The 19,075-nt window shown below is 42.9% G+C and overlaps 1 long non-coding RNA gene across 1 annotated transcript; it reads right to left on the bottom strand.

Moving 5' to 3' along the window:
* Positions 1-1,613: 1,613 nt before the first annotated feature.
* Positions 1,614-7,326, bottom strand: LOC144763623 (uncharacterized). The gene is made up of 2 exons (XR_013596243.1): positions 7,010-7,326; positions 1,614-6,877 (listed from the first exon to the last, which is right to left on the bottom strand). It is a non-coding gene; the product is annotated as an uncharacterized LOC144763623 (long non-coding RNA).
* Positions 7,327-19,075: the final 11,749 nt, after the last annotated feature.

The following is a 19,075-nucleotide window of genomic DNA, read 5'->3' as shown; positions in this document are numbered from 1 at the left end:
TCCAAGAACTTCGTCCGACCCAGCCTGTCCCACCTGGACTCTGGGAGAGAGCATGGGTGGCCTCTGTGGTCATTCCATTTATTTCACACCCTATGGGTCAGCTGCTTTTTAATGATGTTGTATCTTGCACAGAGAGTGGCGATCTTGTTCTTTTCTGCCCCATCCTCATAGGGGGATAGTGAGATGTATAATGTGGAATACACCAGGTCTGTGAATGAATGGGCCTCTTCTATACCAATATGCAGAACAGTGCTTAAACCGACCTTCTGTCTGGACTAGACTCAACATTCATCACATAAAGAGTCAGTTGCCCCAGTACCTGCCATCCCCTGAAAGTATATCTATTACAAGCCACTATGATACAAATACTTTTCTTTGACAGAGTCTTTTGATGTTAGAGGCCAAGACATCGTACCAAATACTAATCACATAGCTCATGTCCAGCAAGTTAAGAGACCCAGAGGAAACTGTGCAAACAATAGTTGTCTCTCTAGCCACTCTGGACTCCTTTTTAGTAGATATGTAGGCAAAAAACACTCTTTGACGACTCTGTGCAGATGGTTGCAATTCAACTAACCACAAAATGAAATCTTTATATGTTGACCCTGCCTCCTTTAAAAGTAAGCTGGGTGATGATATTACAATAATTGACAATATAGATGAAAATGGCTGAGTGGACTGATAAGATTCGGAGTTGGTACTCGCATAAAAAGGTGGTGGGTTTGGAAGACCGCAGCAGACATGGTGATATTTGACATTTTGGGGTACTTGAAAAATAATACAACAACATGTTTGCATTCTTTGCAAAATTCCTTCCGGAAGTTCTATATACTTAATCTACACTTCATGCCTTCTGACATTTCAACACCTGGACCCATCATTGCCTGCATGCTTCTTCACCGACAGCCAAGACAAATGATTTCTTTGGGCAGAACACATGGCCACACAAAAGTTGAGTCAGAGGATCTCCTTTGCATTTGACTTCTCCTGTGAAACAAACCTGGTCCACAAAAAATTCCTGGCCCTGAGAAAGACATGAAAAAACTGGTACTTCAGAGTTGCACTTCTTTTTTAAAAAAAATATTTTGTTTTTGTTTTGTAAAGAAGATAACATGTTTAACAAAGCATGAACACACCACACCCAATAATTGTCCTTCCACAGTTGTCTCATGTGGCAATCTTTCACATATAATGTCCGTTGTAGGTGGATCTATTGACGGGCTTGCATGAATCGGGTGTATATGAACAACTAACCACACCTATAATAGTCTTGCTTATCAACATCGGGAACATACATTGCACCGTTCAAGGTTCCTCCCTCGACCTTCCAGACAACAGTCCCCCTCCCTCCACTCCCCCCTCAACCTCCAGATCATAGTATTCTATCCACGGTGTCCATATCTTCCTAAATTTCCGAGGCAGGGTTGCTCTTCTTGGACCCTCTACCCGGTTGGTGACAATCAACAGGAAAGCAAACGAATATGATGATCCTGCTGAACTTTAACCGCTTCTAGAGGAGGAGGACTAGGGTTGATAAGCATGGCTCAAATCCACCTGAGCGACTTACCTCACTCATCTATCATTCTCATATAATAAGCCAGCCAGGCAGTGGAGAAGAATAAACAAGTAATTTTATTAGGCCACAAACTCCCATATGAGAGGGCCCTGTCTGACCTCACTCTCTAAGAGTGTGGTGAGAGGACTGACTCATATCATCACAGTAACACATTATAATACAAAAAGGCAGAGTAAAACACGCCCATACTGGAAAAGTACTGGACCCCGGAGAGGATAAACAATGGCCTCATACAAGAGGCATCTGCACCTGGAATTGCAACATTCTCTCTTCTGACTCCAAGGACACGGAGCCAGGCCTTAGCATCTCCAGCACATGAGAACAGAGTGATAAGGGGTTTCGCTAGTAGTTTCAGTCACAGTGAGCTGAGAGACAAAACTGCTGACATGTGGAATATTCCTATTCCTACGGGAGGGGGATGAGCAAGTGCAACTCGCACAGAAAGGGAGATGCTTTAAAATGGTGGCACACAGGCTAAGCAAGGAATAACTGTAATAATGTTGCACGCATAAATGAATAACTAATAGAAGAATATAAACGTAAATGCATAAATGAATATATCAGTAGTTAGACACATTTTGCTAACTCATAAGCATAATGTATGCAGTGGGCGGGGCATGGAGAAATGAAACCTATCAGACCCTCCTTTTAGCAGACTGTGGCTAACTTTATTAACTAAAAGGAGAGCCTTTACATCAAATTCTAAGGGCCAGGACACTATACTGATCAAAAATATCATCATCAATAAGCATTAGCCAGTGAATTTCATGAAGTTCAACAGCATTGGAAACAGGATGTAGTCTTGTTGGCCTTCTGGAAACTCGTATATTGCTGGAACACATGGAGCAACAAGGGGGAAGGCAATAAACACAGAGGCAGCAAGTCAGTAATACACCTACATTTCCTACAACCCGGTCGGGGAGTCAGGGAATCAGGCTGTTGAAAGAATTTCACCCTACCAATCAAAGTGTACCAGCCCACACAGCTATTCACAGGTGTCAAGGGAAGTGCCAGTAACCTGTCCTTCTTATATGCAGCGGAAAGGAGTAACCCACAAACCCAGCAATCTGTCACCTTACACAGCATGGTCATGGTCACAGAAGTAGTGCAGCATGCTATAGGGCATGGAATGCAGAGGCAACAAGTAAAAGAACAACCCCTGCCATACCTCCTAGGACAATAATTATTCTCTGGGTGTGAGGCACCCTCCTTTTTGACTAATCTAAATACATCACACTTTAAGTCATGAGCAGGAATTAATGCAAATAAGATCAAACTGTCATCATCAAGGAAACCACCCTATTGAATCCAATACTGAGGGCTCACTTGCATTATCAGCTAGGACCTATATCTAACATCCTTGGAGTAAATATTTTATCAGGCTGAGAAATGTGTTTTACTAAACCACTCAAAGTATACTAACCCTCACAGCTACTTCCATAGGGCAAGAATACAAGCAACAATTTTCCACCCCTGTGTGTGTGTATGAAGGCAATGACCCACACACCCAATAATTGTTTTGCTGTTCTATGAATAACATGTGTCAGGTGCAACATTTGAATACTACATCATCCTAATGAACTTCCCAGTGCTCCTCTTCGTGTGGATCTAGAGTACCAATGATATTATCAGGTGGCGTTGAAATACTCATGAAGGTATGTGTCAAGCAACAAGAAACTAATTCTCTAAAGAGAAATATGAAAGCAACAGTAAGGATACAAACAAACTCAATATTAAATTTGTAGACCATGAGAACCAAAATGATCAGGGACATCTGGACAAGGAGCCGCAGGGGCTGCTCCTCCATGGGAATAGGAACATTCAAAACACAAATTTTCCTAGCTAAAATGTCCAAATTAAACTAAAGGAAACAATCTGCAACACAGCCAGCCAGAGGGGGGTCTTCTCCCTGTGTCCATCTGAGCCTCACAGGTAAGCTCGTATTATCCATCAAAAATTCAAAAATCATCTGCGTTGGAGCTGCACTTGCTAGCAACTCAAATGGAAAACAATCTTGGCCAATGATGCAAAGTCTTTCTTGCAGAATTTTAGCAACCACCAATCCAGGTAGTGCCCTCTACAAATTCTGTCCAGTGTCTCGCTCAGTACACCAGATATGAATCTAACAGATACTAAGAGCACTGTATCTGTACCCTAAGACTAAAGTCTCTCCCTATCTCCTACTTTTCTTCTCCTGGTGCACCGCTCTTCTGTCGAGGCCATAGATTGTATAAAGTGTGAGCAGGTACCTCAGCAGACAAAACTGTAGATTCCAAAACAGATGGGGAACAGGGAAACCTGAAGCATAACCACTGGAGAACTGGCGGCAGCCTTTTGCACAGACAGAACTGCCCCTCTCAAGTATTTCTGAGAAACAAACCACTGGGGAACTGGCGCAAAAGCGAAGAGTGAGTCCTCCATCTCGGTCAGGCCTGCCCTTTTCTTACCCAGGAATCACACACCTACAGCAGCTTCAGTGGTACCTTGGCTCCAAGCTAAACTTCCATTGGTATCTTCTGACGACGGGACTTGACTTGCACTTGAAGTTGAATCCGATGCTTGGGTCCCCTCTGGCTCCGGCGGTGTGACACATTTCTATTGATGAACAGAACAAAGGTCTTTAGACAAGGCATATGAATAAAATTCAAATTCAAAGAAACCAAATGAGGTCTAGTCTGTGCTATCATATTTCTTTACCCATGTCAATTTGAAGGTAAACACATTGTACCTATCAATAAATTTGTGCACTGACATTAGGTAATACATTACATATCTGACTTTTCGCTGTATTACCTGTAGGTGGACGTATGCATGTATTGAATTCTAAGAGAAGAGAAAAAATAAAACAAAACAGACATGTTGTATTCCCCCATTTGCACTTGAGAAACAGCAAAAAGGGAAGTTCAAACCGCTCTTCCTATAGCGAGTACACAGCGTCTACTTTATGAACCTTCACTGTTGTGCAAAACTTCAAACACTTCTAATATTCTTTTTCTTTACTCAAAACAACTATATTTTTGCTCATGACCATGCTCACATATTACTAATTTCTACAAATCTTTCATTTCTAAAAATATTTGTGCTGAGGATCACACAAGCATCTTTTCACCTTTTTCACTATTTAGACCATGTAACATTTTATTTAGGGGAAAACCTGTTCACCAGCTCTAATAGGGAATATCAGCTGAGCTTTACCGGCTAACTGATAAGAGACTTGTACACCTTTACTTAGTGCTGCACAATAATGGTGTTGTTACCTAGGAATGTGACACAAAGGTACCGACCCTTCAAAGGTCAAATAAGGAAACACTAGTCAGGAGGCAACTCAAGACCTGGCTGTTCGAGCAGTAGCGGACCCCTTCCCCCCAAGCGCCTTGGGACCCTCCCGGGTGAGTAGCGCGCTATACAAGTGTTATGATTGATTGACTGATTGGGCTGTTCCCTTCCTTTCATCCCTATCCAATTAAAATAATTGTCTAATAAAAAAAAAACTCTCAGTTTACCCAACACTTGTAGAACAAAACTACCCACGTCTAATTCCCCTTTTAGATCAAACCAGGACAGGAGGGAGCAATACACATGCTACCCCATTTTGACAGAAGGGAATCTGAAAAATATTTCACTTCGGTCAATACCATCAACCACTGGGTGTAGCCCTGAGCGTAAACAAAATTCTAGGGGATACGTAGCACTTTTGAGAGGGCTAGAACATCTTTTAGCACATGTAGAAATGTCATTGCCATAAAATGATATGTGTGCCTATTAATATCAACGTATCTGAGGAAGAGTAGTAAGGAAATGGAACTGGAACTGGGACACAGCTGAAGTCCCCCATAACTAGGCACTATGCGACATTCATTAGGGAAATGGCGGCAAATGGAAAATCTATAAATGAATAAAAGTTACTGAGGTAATGGTCAGGCTTGTGACACAACACCATGAGTACACCGTAGAACTCTCGTATTTTTCCCTCCATACCCCTTTTAACCAAATAGACAAACACTGCTGAAGTGTTGTCTATGAAATTTAGGGACCAGAACAAATTCCCCATAGAGGAGCTTGTTCTAGTATCAATAATAGAATTATCAAAAATACAATACAGAGACATACAAAAAATAAAAACAAGCATACCAAGGCAGCAGGTATACTTGCTGTGTTAGGCACAAATAGCATAGAAAATTCACTGTAACGCATGCAAATGAGCTGTGACACACAACACGATGCCATGCATTTCATGTACAGTGAGCCTGTGGCCCAAAACCCAGCATGCTGGCCTACTTAATTTATCAAGCTGAAGATCGATCAGCATACCATCCACGCAGAACAGAGCAAGCAATGCACAATAAGCCAAAGAAAACATAAAACACAGAATAGCACAAAGGCCACAAAAAGAAAACACAATATTAGTTACTCAAAGGACTATTTTTTTTTCTCATGCATATACTCGCATCATGCGGTGTCAGTGCACACTTAATCTGTCTAGCACGAAGCTGCATCAATACTCACCGTAACACACAGATAAAAAATATTTCCCATTGCACTGAAACGAAACAAATCAAAACACACACAAAAGAAACAACAACACAGAGAATATTGGACAAAAAGCAACCACTTAGTAAAAATACCTTTCACAAATACTTACCGTAAAACCTATGCTTGGAGCTCATCCACACCAGTTCACCGTTCACTTTCCATTCTGAAAACCCTGTCTGCTGTCTCACATAAGAACCATTTCTAACCTCTTCAACCATCAGCCATGAATATAAAACATTAAGCAGCATTGAAAATCACATGACAATCTGGTAATGGCATTTAATGCAGCATCAAAAGGGAAAAATATATATAAATTTACATTCACATCATTCACTTGTCATAAGCCAGGAATTTCCATATTTGCGTACATTTTTTTACATTCTTGTTATTAAAATACCAAATATTTCTGCACAGTTATCTTTCGCTGTGTAAATGAGCCCTCTTATAACCAATGCCATTTCTTAACTTTAAACAAAAGGGTGCCATATTCTCACCTCCAGAACATACTAAATACTCCAGTGCACACTAGCAGACATTTGCACACTCAGCGGGTGGGGCACTGGACCCACTGCAGTGGTGCCCCATGGGCAAACTGCATACAAATACTGTTACACACACATAGACATTACACACATATATACCTTCCCACCAGGCCGCTCCTATGAGCAACACAATCAATATTTTTACTTGCCCTCGCATCATCAGTACTCTCCACTGGTATCCACTAGCAAAGACACTAATCAGTATGCCAATCAGGGACCCCCCCAACTCAATTATTTTTGAAATAGAAAAAATGTTATACTAGGACATTGTCCAACATTGAAACAAAAATCAACACCAAAAATGGACACAACAGGCAACCAATACATCTCTTTTACTGTTTGCCATTAAACTGCACACAAATTAATCACTTACTGAATACCATCCAAACAATAGCAGTAACACTCACTAACATATTGAGTAAATTAATTTTTCTCAAAACAATCCTTATTTTCTCAGGCTGGGCCATGTTAAAGTGCAATGTTCTATGTCCAAACGAAATGACCTGTTGAAAGTTATTCATAATTTTGTTCCTCATTCTAAATCACATGTGTTCTGAACAACTGCATTATACTTCAGTCTAAACCCTCATAATTATGCAGACTCGCTGTTGCTGGCTCCAGCTGTGTATCTCTGCTTTCTGTGCCAGGAGCTGAGTCTCCTAGCCCCCCCTTAATCTTCTGCCTGCACTCCTCTCCCGCTCTCCCGGTGCTTCTGCGAACCCATTGGAATGTGGTTATCACACAAGGTTACATCTACTGTGTTGTGTTACCAGCATCTATATTTTCATTGTAAATAATCTTCCCAGCTCTGCCCACACTCTCTCCCCTTCACTTAACCCTTCCAGAACCTAATAATATTCCCACACTGTTATTCTAAATTGTGGGCTGAAACACATTCATTCGACAAGTCATGTTTAAAACTAACTAAATAACTGCATTTCACTTTCACCGTCTGCTAAGAATTTTGGGCTGCTAGCCAGCCTTCCGCCTCCCCTGGCATTCACCACCAAGGTCAAATCTGCCTCGCGCTCGGGTCTGGCGCTGACAAAGCCAATAAGTCCTAACTCTTTCTAACATTCAATATTTAACACTATTTTGGCAAATACATTTCTCATTCTATTTTTTTTTGTTTTTCACTTTACACTCTTCCCACATGCTATTAATATACATTCTAATTACTGGTAATCAAATCCCTTTTACTCCATCTTCTACTGTTCACAAATTGAGGGAATGGAAGAAACCAAATTCTTTTCCCATAGAGCACAGCCCTGCATGCACTTTTAAACTACACGAAAAACACACTGATAGTCAGGCACACCCATCTCAGATAGCTCACAAGGACCAGACAATCTAACTTATGCAACAAGACGCACTCACTTCATGCAAACAAACATTTACACAACCAAAAGACAGCCCACACACTGCTCTCAACCCAAACCAATTATAACAAAATAAAACATGTTACATGAAATACATACCCCATCCTCTTAATCACTGCTCACATTGGCTCACTGAGCCACTAAAAGCAACTTTAAATGTACACATTTTGTCTTCTTTTAAAACTAAAATTTCCTCTTTCTGCCACAACCTTAGGGAATCAAACATGCTCTGACAGCAAGCAGTGCCTAGCAAACAATCTCTCTTGCAAGTGATCTATCTTAACTGCATCAGAAATATTAAACAAAATCAAGAGTCTTCTACAGGAGCGGGTTGGCTCTTGGCCAATCTGACATCAGTTGAACTGCAGCAACACCTAAAACATTGCAACCTAGTGAAACACGGTATCTTGCACACTCAATCAAACACCACCAAACTCACTCAATCAGATACCGCCAAAGAACCCACACATCTCCTGGCACAAAAGATCCAAACAACTATCTCCACACAACCACACACGCACACGCACTTGCCTATGCATTGAGTCCCTGCCAAACACGTGTTACCATAATGGGACAAGGCCAGTCGACCAAGTCCTGGGGAACCTGGACCCTACCGCAGACCGAACAGTACACTAACTGTTCTGAGGTTGGAGGACACATCCGCCACCCGGGTGGCACTGCAGACCATTGCGCACTTTACCCCGGAAGATCTGGGACTCTTCCCTCAAACCACTCACACCAGGGGTTTGGGTCCTTTCCCAGTATTTAACCGTGGTGAGCCACACTCCAGTCTCAGTACCACCCGGTCAGATGCTCTAAAACAGACATCCACCCAATACCCTCATCACCAATAGTCTGTCAGAGCGCCACTTGCACTCTGAGTTCCCCGGAGCACACTAGCCCCAGGAGCACACCGGCTCCTCCAATCACCAGAGACACACCGGTCTCAGAGACACACCGGTCTCATGGAGCATCCCAGCTCCCTCAATCAACAGTCGGACCACTCACCTTTTGCTCGCAGAACCGACCTCCACCGTTCTCCACTGCCGGCTGCTGGGACCAACACGGTCAGCTCCAAGGTTCCGCCTTCTGGACTCCGGCGTAGGATCATGGACCGGGACCTCTCGATCAGCAGGGTGGGGCAGCGCTGCGAGAACCAAGCTCGGCATCAAAGTGGGTACCCAGACCCACCGTGCCAACCAGGGGGTCTCCGGCCTTCTGCTACCCACTTACGGGTGAGAAAGGTCCTAATCGCGGAGTCCCATCTGGGGTGCCATCTGATAAGCGTGGCTCAAATCCACCTGAGCGACTTACCTCACTCATCTATCATTCTCATATAATAAACCAGCCAGGCAGTGGAGAAGAATAAACAAGTAATTTTATTAGGCCACAAACTCCCATATGAGAGGGCCCTGTCTGACCTCACTCTCTAAGAGTGTGGTGAGAGGACTGACTCATATCATCACAGTAACACATTATAATACAAAAAGGCAGAGTAAAACACGCCCATACTGGAAAAGTACTGGACCCCGGAGAGGATAAACAATGGCCTCATACAAGAGGCATCTGCACCTGGAATTGCAACATTCTCTCTTCTGACTCCAAGGACACGGAGCCAGGCCTTAGCATCTCCAGCACATGAGAACAGAGTGATAAGGGGTTTCGCTAGTAGTTTCAGTCACAGTGAGCTGAGAGACAAAACTGCTGACATGTGGAATATTCCTATTCCTACGGGAGGGGGATGAGCAAGTGCAACTCGCACAGAAAGGGAGATGCTTTAAAATGGTGGCACACAGGCTAAGCTAAGAATAACTGTAATAATGTTGCACGCATAAATGAATAACTAATAGAAGAATATAAACGTAAATGCATAAATGAATATATCAGTAGTTAGACACATTCTGCTAACTCATAAGCATAATGTATGCAGTGGGCGGGGCATGGAGAAATGAAACCTATCAGGGTAAAGGTCAAGTTAAGAAAGTAGAGGGAAGATAACATCTGGATTAAATTGAGAGAAGCAGCGTTTAAATGCCAAGTAAGAACGTTTTGGTCTCTTATCGGGGAGGGATGTGGAGCTAGATCTAGACCACTGCCAGTGGCCATTGAGGAGCATAAATGGGTTAGCTTCATTCAGGCCTTCTATGCAGGTAATGCAATTGAAATTAATTATATCACACCAAAGGAAGACCTTTCATCGTATGGATCGCCATCTGAAAAAGAGATTGAAATGGCGATCAAGGGGATGCGGTCCTCCGGAGCGATGAGCCCCGATAAGTTACCAATTACAGTTTTAAAACAAAATAGTATTCTGTGGAGTAAAACACTTCATCCAGAGTTTAATTATTGCTATGCAAATAAAATAGTCCACCCCTCTTGTAAGGGGAGTATATTAGTCCCCCTGTTTAAGAAAGGAGATTGAGACGCCCCACACAATACCGTCAAATTACACTTCTTGACGCAGTGGGTAAAGTTTTTGCTAAATACCTCCTGCTTCAAAATAATGATTGGGTGGATGTGGGTAAAATTTTACCATTTGAACAAACTGGGTTTAGGTCAAAACATGGAACTATTGATAACCTAACTGCACTAAGGTAATAAATGAAAAATATGTTAAAGTTAGAGGAGGAAGAGTGTACACAGCTTTTATAGGCTTCTCCACAGCATTCGATAAAGTAGATCGTCTCTTGCTGTGGAGAAAATTGTCGGATCTGGGTATGCCGACCATCCTCTTGGAGCTAGTTCGTGCTCTTCATACAGACACTTGGTGTAGAGTCTTAATGGGAGGGGAAAGGGTCTCTCCCAAACCATCCCTACTGCAAATGGCCTAAAACAAGGATGTTTATTGGCTCATTTACTTTTCTCTCTATATTTATCTGATCTCCCTCAAGCTCTGTGTCAAAGTGAGGGCATCACCCCATTACTGGGGGGAAAACAGATTGCTTGCTTACTCTATGCTGACGACATATTAATCCTGGATTTAACGCCTAGGGGATTAAATAGTCGTCTGCAGGCACTACGTAGATTTGCAGAGGCCCACTATTTAAAGATCAATGTAAATAAAAGTTAAATAATGTGAATGCACAGAAGAAAAAAGTTGCAGTATGGGAAATTTGTTAGGTCTGTAGGTGGCCAAAGATTGGAACTTGTAAAATCTTACGTTTTCTTGGGAAAAACGGTGTTTGGCAACCTAAGTGACAAAGCCCATTTAGAAAATAACATTCATAAAGCTATTACACAGGGGAAAAGCTTGGGCTCCCTTTATAGATCGACTGGAAAAAGACACTTTGCACTTTTATTAGAGGTATTTTGCGCTAAAATTCCTGCTTCCCTGTTGTATGGTATTGAACTACTTGATATAGGAAAATGGGTCTGCATTAAGGTTAGAATTTGGTTTAAGAAGTAGTTGGGTACAGGGTCTTGCAGGGATAGTGTGATGGGTTACAAGCCTGGTAAAGGGTGATCTTGGCACACTAAGATTTTTAATCCAAAAAGAAATATTAGAACATTTAAAGGAGCAGTCATTAATTGTTAAAACTTTTAGAATTGCGGTTGACTTGCTACAACTGGAGGAATCCGTACTTTTCACCCTAACGCCATATCAATTAAGGGCCACTTTGAAGCAGGCCACTTGGAAATTAAGTTTGACCAGGGATAGGGAAGCTCATATTTCAAAGAGATGTACTCATCCGGCCACAGATTCCTGTGTGATAAATAAAGTACAGGCTTATATCTCTTAGAACCTGCCCCATGGAGTGCGCCGCTTTTGGCTATTATTGAGGCAGGGTACGCTCCCTTTAAACAACGTACTATCTAAATGGTATGGTTCTTCCCCGACTTGCAATCTGTGTAATAGTTCTATCCAGGGCGTTAATCATGTGCTATTTATTTGCCCCGCTCTATTATTATATCGGCGTAAATGGATGAGACCAATCTGTTTACAATTATCTATCCTTTCAGCCTCTGCAGTAACAGATTTTATTTATGAACCACCAAATGAAATGTTTTGTCATAGGATTTTTAACTTTTTTAAGTGTTTTTTAAATATGTACTAACACAGCTATATGAGGGAAATAATTATCAACTTTGGTTTCATTATAGGATCTAGGGCATATTTGTTATTGTATACAATTTTACAAATGTTTTGTATTTGGAGACCTTTTTTCATTTCTTTTATGTCAGCTTCAAAAATGATTGTAGAAACCTTGTTATACAAAACGTTTTATTTATATGTTGTTGGACTTTTAGTTTATGCGGATCTCCTTGGAGTTCCAAGATCATAAATAAATAAACTTCAACTTGAACTTTAACCCCTTCTAGACGCCCTGGAAGATAATAACATGGACACCACCCTATTGAAAACTCTCAACAGCAGGGATGGCCCAACAAACACAAAGGGCTCAATAATTGACCAACGAATGGGGTCCAATTTGGCTTTGTGTTTTTCACTGAAGAGAGCCAGGGCCCAAGAACATAACTTGGACGATGTGATATCTAGGGGAAGAAAATCAAATCAGATCACAAAAGCATCAGCTGCTATATTCGTCCATTATCAGCCAACACATTTATATGATACGTGGCGCTGATGCAGCTACTCGACGTTCAGACTACTAAAGTTGAAAGTATACTTAAGCAGGAGAGCTGAGTTCTAACTCTACAGCTTAGGTGCCTCTTATTGTAGCTGGTACAACTGGTGAAATATTCAGTTCAATTCTATTTCTGTATTCGGTTTATGAAGAAAATAGGAAAGATTATATGTAAAACACATATAACTGTTTTAAGAATATATTATAAAGGAAAACAACATTTCAGACAGCATTGTTTCACATGTTTTTCCTGATTCTAATCACATTATTAATAAAATTGACCATTGCCACATGAATAATCAAATAATCTAATCTTGCAAATAAATTTAAGCAGGTAGGCATTGTTCACTAATATGTAAAAACATTTTAAGAAATGTGCCTTTGGGATTTTATAAAACGTGCAAAAAAATGTAGTGTTCATGGTACCTTGCAGGGAAATTCCATTGCATGGGCATTGTTCGAAATGGGGTCTTGAGTTGACACTCGGTATGCACCCTGTCCAAGTATGGACCCTCAGTCTAGTCAGGGTAAGGTGATCACACAGCTAAGTTAACCCCTGCGCACTCCCCTGTTAGCTTGGCACAAGCAGCCAGGCTTATCTCCCTGACACTGTTTAAAGTATTTGTATATTCACACACAGTAACACAGTGAAAACACTACAAAAAGAGTCCACACCCGTTTAGAAAAATAGCAAATATTTATATGAGTAAAACAAGGCCAAAACGACAAAAATCCAACATTCACAAGTACAAATATCACTTTTGAAAGGCTACATCAGTTCAGTCCATAGGAATCTGTGGATGCATCACTTTTAGCACACAGTAACTGGGATGTGTCAAAATTCAAAGACGAAAACAGGGGCACGGGAGGAGAGGCGCCAGAATACAAAGCGATGCTTTGGTTCGTTACTTCCAGAGAAGGTGATGCGTTTGTTCTTTACTACTACGCAGGGGAGGTGATGAGTCGGTTCTTTACTGCTACAGAGAGGAGGTGATTTGTTGGTTCCATACTGCCAGGGGAGGTGATGAGCCAGTTCCTTATTGGAGAGGCAGGTGAAGCATCGATCTTTGGACACGCGGCCAAGGTTCCTTACTGCTGAGCTACATCGATGAAGAGACAGTGTTGAAGTAGGATGTGTCAAAAATCCAGATGCGCAATGTTGATGCGGCGAAGCAGGTGCTGCGTCAATTTTTTGGCCCGCACTGCGGCAATGCATCCTTTTGTCAGCCACGTGGCGGTGCTGTGTTAAGAAAACAGACACTGAGAGTCGAGGCGTGGATTTTCTGACCAGTTTACACTTCCAAGGACCCAGGAACTGGATTTGTCACCACTTGGAAAGTCAGGGCTCTCAGCAGAAGAGCCCAGGCACTGGTAGGTGAAGTCTTTGATGGCCCTGAGACTTCTTAACCAGAGGCAAGTATGCACAAGCCCTTGGAGAACCTTTGAAGCAGGATTCAGAAAGCAAAGTTCAGCCCTTTCACTCCCAGGAAATAAGCAGCAGACCAGCACAACAAAGCAACAGGCAGAGTGTCAGTCCCTTCTACAGCACCTAGCTCTACTTCCTGGCAGAAAGTCCTTTAGTCCAGAAGTGTTCTGAAGTTATGGTGTCACAGCTCCAGCACTTATACCAGTTTGTGCCTTCTAAGTAGGCAAACTTCAAATGAAAGTCTTTATAGTGCACAGAACCCTGCCTCTCCCTGGCCTGCCTCCAGAAACACTACAGGGGGTAGAGACAGCTTTGTGAGAGGACAGACACAGCCCTATTCAGGTGTTAGTGACATCTCCTCCCATCACTCTAACTCGGCAAGCCCCATCAGCCTGGTGCTAGGCAAACCTCAGCTCCCTTTGTGTGAATGTCTAGAGTCTAGAGCAAAAGAACTCCAATGTCACTCTAACTCGGACATACATTCTACACAGAGGCACAGAAAGGTTAAGCGAGAAAATGCCCACTTTCTAAAACTGGCATTTTCCAACATGCAATTTAAAAACCACCAATGATATATTTTAAATTGTGAGTTCAGAGACCGTAAACTCCAAATCTCTATCTGCTCACAATGGGAAGTTACACTTAAAAGATATTTCAAGGCAATCCCCATGTTAACCTATGGGAGAGATCATCCTTGCAATAGTGAAAAATGAAATTAGCTGTATTTCACTATTAGGACATGTAAAACACAAGAGCACATGTCCCACATTTTAGATACACTACACCACGCCCATGGGAGTGACTTGTGCCTACATTAGGTGTGACTTGCATGTAGTAAAAGAGAAGGTTTGGGCATGGCATGTGGGTGCACTTGCCAGGTTGAAACGGCAGGTTAAATCTGCAGTGGCAGGTTTAAGAGACATGTTTGCAGTGCTACTCATGTGGGTGGAAAAACCAGTGCTGCAGGCCCACCAGTAGCATTTCATTTACAGGCCTTGGGGATACCTGGTGCACTTTACTAGAGACTTACTATTGGATAAACCAATCGCCAATACAATTTACACAGTCAGCAGTGGTAAAGTGCCCAGAGTGCTAAAACCCGCAAAAACTAATTCAGAAAAATACATTAGGAAGGCAAAATGTTTGGGGATACCGATGCAAAAAGGACCAGGTCCGACAGGCATACTCTGCTGTGTTTGAACAATTGCCCTATTTCCGGATAAGCTACCAAAAAATGAGCCACATTGAGTCAGAAGCGGTTCAATATAATTCAATGGTGAAAATATAAAACAGATAGCAGATAGTGCTCAATACGTCTGTGGTTGACACATGATCATGAATGACAATTCTGGATTTTATCCTTTCAGTATGCTCCCTGTTATCTCTGAACGTGCATCTCAATTGACTTTTCACTTCTAATTTTGACATGACGATAGAGGAACTTGGGTTTTCAACATTAAGGGGCTCATTAGGATCACGGATTTCCCGCATCCTCCGGGCCGGCGGAAGCCACCGCCGGCCCGGAGGATGCGGGAAAACCGCAGCGGATGCTTTAAAGACCCACCGCCAAATTAGGATGGCTGGTGGGTCTTTGAATCTGTCTGCCGCTTTTCTGCCACGGTCGCCTTCCGACTGCGGCGGAAAAGCATTAACATGGCTGGCGGTGTCTATCAGACACCGCCAGCCATATTATGATAGAGTAAAAAGTATGCTTTTCCATGGCGGCTTTTCCGCCGTGGAAAAGCATACGGACCTTCACTTCAGGGGCCCGTTGCGGGCCCCCTGGGTGAAGGAGGGGTGGGGGGTGCACATGGGGGGTACCTATGGTACCCCCCTGCATTTGCGTGAACAAAGCGGCAGGCACCGTGCGGTGCCTGCCGCTGTGTGCATGCAAATGCCGTGCATGCATTTTTAACATTGCGGCGGGTGCAGCTTGAAGCTGCACCCGCCGCAATGTTAAAAATGGAGGATGTGACCTCCACCCTGGAGGTCACATCCTAATCTGTATGAAGCTGCCCCTGCGGACGGTCCCTCCTACTCTATGGTGGCGGACGGAATCAGGTCCGTCCGCCATCATAATCGGCCCCTAAATGTTACACCACATGTGCTATAAGTGGATTTAATGTAGGCAAGCCAAGGGATACCAAAACACTGCAGAATGAGAGGCAATCAAGAATAAGTGATCCACTAAACCTGGCTTCCAATTTGAACTATATTGAGTGCCACAATTGCATAGGTCACATTCTAATAGTTTCCATAACGAGTAAGAGTCCTAATTCTTCATGAATAATATATATAGAAGTGGCCTGAGGAATAGCCAACAATCTCCAAGCAAAATAGTTATTGGATTTTTGTAGGAGCTGGCAGTCAGTGTAACCCCTGAGGCCTCAACAACACGTTGCATATGTAATACATTTGCTGTTATTAATCATGCACATTTCTTAAGGAGGCCTGAAACCTAATTTGGAGGCAAATCTAAATATAGCCCCAGCATTTATGTTCAGTTGTTGTAGCTTGATGGTCTCTAAATGCTGTCAGTGGACAGTATTTTCAAATTGAATACCCAAATAGGAAAAGGTATTGTTAGAAATTTGGTCTCCAGTTGGCAGAGGTATGTACTCTGTCCAAGTAGGCACCACAATCCTTTTCAGAGTGAGCAAGATACAAACAAAAAGATAACCTGTCCTCACCCTCTGGTAGCTTGGTACAGAGCAGTCAGGCTTATCTAAAGAGGCAATGCGTAAAGTATTTGTATAACACATACACACACACACAGTAACATAATGAAAACAACACAAAAATAGTCCACACATGTTTAGAAAAAAAAGATTGAGAATCATTTTATGAGTACAACAAGACCAATACAACAAAAACCCAATACATAGAACCAGAGTTATGAATTTTTAAAGATTAAATCAAAATGTAGTTCTTTGAAGTCAATAGCGCTAAGGGATTACTTGAGATCACGCTGGACCAGAGCAAATCCAAAGTTCAGGCAAACCCCCATGGCAGGGGAGGCTGGCTACAGGACTCAAGCAGGTCCCACTGAGAAAGCACCGTGGATGGAGCACAGTGTTGAAGTTGAAGTCTAGATACAGTGGCGCAATCTGCTCAGGCGATGAAAAACCCCTTTACAATGCAGGCACTGTGTGGTCTTCAAGACATGCTGTCTGTTGTTGTCGATCCGCACAGTCTGTTGAGGAGATGTCATTAACAGGCTCCTGTGTCGGTGTCGAAGGGCAAGGCTTCAGTTCGGATTGGTGCAAAATTATCACTGTGTCGATTTTAATGATTCTGGACAGCAGAAATCACCTTTCAAGTGCACGGGGCTAGATTGACACCACTTGGGAGTCAAGGACTTCAGAACAGGTGTTAAGCCAGCAAGCCATTTGAGTCACTCTGGGATCAAGTGAGATGGGTCCAGTCTGTCCTTGCCCTCAGCAGGGCAGAGATCAGCAGGGCAATTCAGCAAAGTAGAAAGCAGTTCCTTCAGAGCAGCAGTCAGGCAAAGTGGCAATCCTTGCAGCACAGCTATCCTTACTACTGGCAGACTTCCTCACAGGTCCAGTAGTGCCCTGTCTTGGTAGGGTAAGAGCCCCAGCACGTATAATCAATTGTGCCTTTGAGTGGGGGTGACTTCAAAGCAGGTCCTTGAAGTGCCCCTTTTCTCCTAGCCCTGCCCGCCAGGCTATCTGTGGGAAGTAATCATCCTTTTGTGTGGGAAACGGGTCACTGACGATTCAGACTTCAGTGCCCAGAGCTATCAGAATGTAGATGCATGCAGATGAGCTCTTTGTCACACCAACCCTTCCTGTGTCTGTGTCTGTCTAGAGGTAAAGCACGAAGAGTAGCTCCCACCCACCCCAGACGTATATTGGCGACTTGCTGCAAGGCACACAGAGCATTAAGAGCAGAGAAATGCCCTCTTTGTAAATGGGGCATTTCTCAAATAGTAATGTTAAATCCCACTTTACCAGTAAAAAGGATTTATCATTACAATTCCAAATATATGAAACATGGTGCTGCTACTCCTTTATAATTGGGATTTATAGCTTTAAAGTGTTTTAAGGAATTCCCAATGCTAACCTATCAGATGAGTAAGCCTCACAGCAGTGAAACAATAAAGTTAGCTGTTTCTCAATAGCAGGCCATGTAAAACGTAAAATTGCACCCCCTATCTTTTAGTTACAGAGCACCCTGCCTTAGGGCTACCTAGAGCTTATCTTAGGGGTGACTTTTGTGCAATAAAAGGAGAGTTTAAGGCTTGGCAATGGTTTTAAATGCCGAATCAAGGTGGCAGTAAACTACACACACAGACCCTTCTGGGGCAGGTCTGAGACAGCTTTGAAAGGCTACTTGTGTGGGTGGCCCAACCAATGCTGCAGGCCCACTAGTAGTAGGTAGATCACAGGCCTTGGGAATTATAGGAAAACTAAATATGCCAATCATGTATGCACCAAAGTCACCATGTTTAGGAGACAAGTACATGCACTTTAGCACTGTTGAACAGTGGTAAAGTGCTCAGAGTCCTAATTCCAATAAAAAGATACAGCAAAAAGTGGAAGTAAGCAGCCAAAAAGTTTGGAGGAAGACCAACCTAACAATCACAAGTCTAACACGTGCCCCCCCCTCCACTGAGAGTGGGGAGATCTACTCAACCTCTGGGGTTCGAACCTGGATAGACCAATCAGCCTTGGCCTGGTCTACCCCTGGGCTGTGTTCTTCCCTGAAGTTGATACCCTGTAGGGATATGGACCACCCCAACAATTTTGGATTCACTCCACCTCTGTTCCCTGGAGAGTATCCTCCTGGAGATTACGGCTGCAGGTTGGTCCAGGCCCTCTTAATTTAGCTGTGACAACACTGCCCCTATGCCATGTTCTGAACCATCTGTTTGAACTATAAACTCCTTTGAGAAGTCAGGAGCCCTGAGTATAGGAGCTGTTCATATGTCCTGCTTCAGGGAGTAAAATACAGTTTGGCATGCCACTGTCCAAACCACATTTCTGGGCTGCTCTGTGAAGGGGGCAACA

The sequence above is a fragment of the Lissotriton helveticus genome, chromosome 6, assembly GCF_964261635.1.
Source record: "Lissotriton helveticus chromosome 6, aLisHel1.1, whole genome shotgun sequence".
NCBI classification, from domain to species: Eukaryota; Metazoa; Chordata; class Amphibia; order Caudata; family Salamandridae; genus Lissotriton; species Lissotriton helveticus.
Note: the sequence above shows the minus strand (reverse complement) of the source record. Positions and strands in the feature narration are given on the sequence as shown.